Below are 383 nucleotides of genomic sequence, written 5' to 3' on the forward strand. Positions count from 1 at the left end.
TAGATCAGCTGATCATGTGTATATATAAAGATGTGCGGAACCCAATAAAGGATAGTATGTTACAGCAGTTCAAACGTGTTACATCTTATTCCTTCTTCTCTTTTTTGACATTTGACTTTCGCCGATACTTAACTTATATATATATATATATCGGCATGTGCATTTTAGATTTATCCAAAATTGTCATATTGTATCACTTTCATTATGATATAATGATGAAACGATATTCCATTAATAGCATACAAATGATGTACACCGATACTGATTCCTTAATTTATAGAGTTTTAACAGATGATGTTTATGAACCTCACAAGACAAATAACATCCCTTATGTCGCAGTGGAAAACGTCCCTATGGCATGAACAACTACGCCGCACACACTA

This window comes from Halyomorpha halys, unplaced genomic scaffold (genome assembly GCF_000696795.3).
Source record: "Halyomorpha halys isolate HHAL.00 unplaced genomic scaffold, Hhal_1.1 Scaffold1406.1, whole genome shotgun sequence".
Classification (NCBI taxonomy): domain Eukaryota; kingdom Metazoa; phylum Arthropoda; class Insecta; order Hemiptera; family Pentatomidae; genus Halyomorpha; species Halyomorpha halys.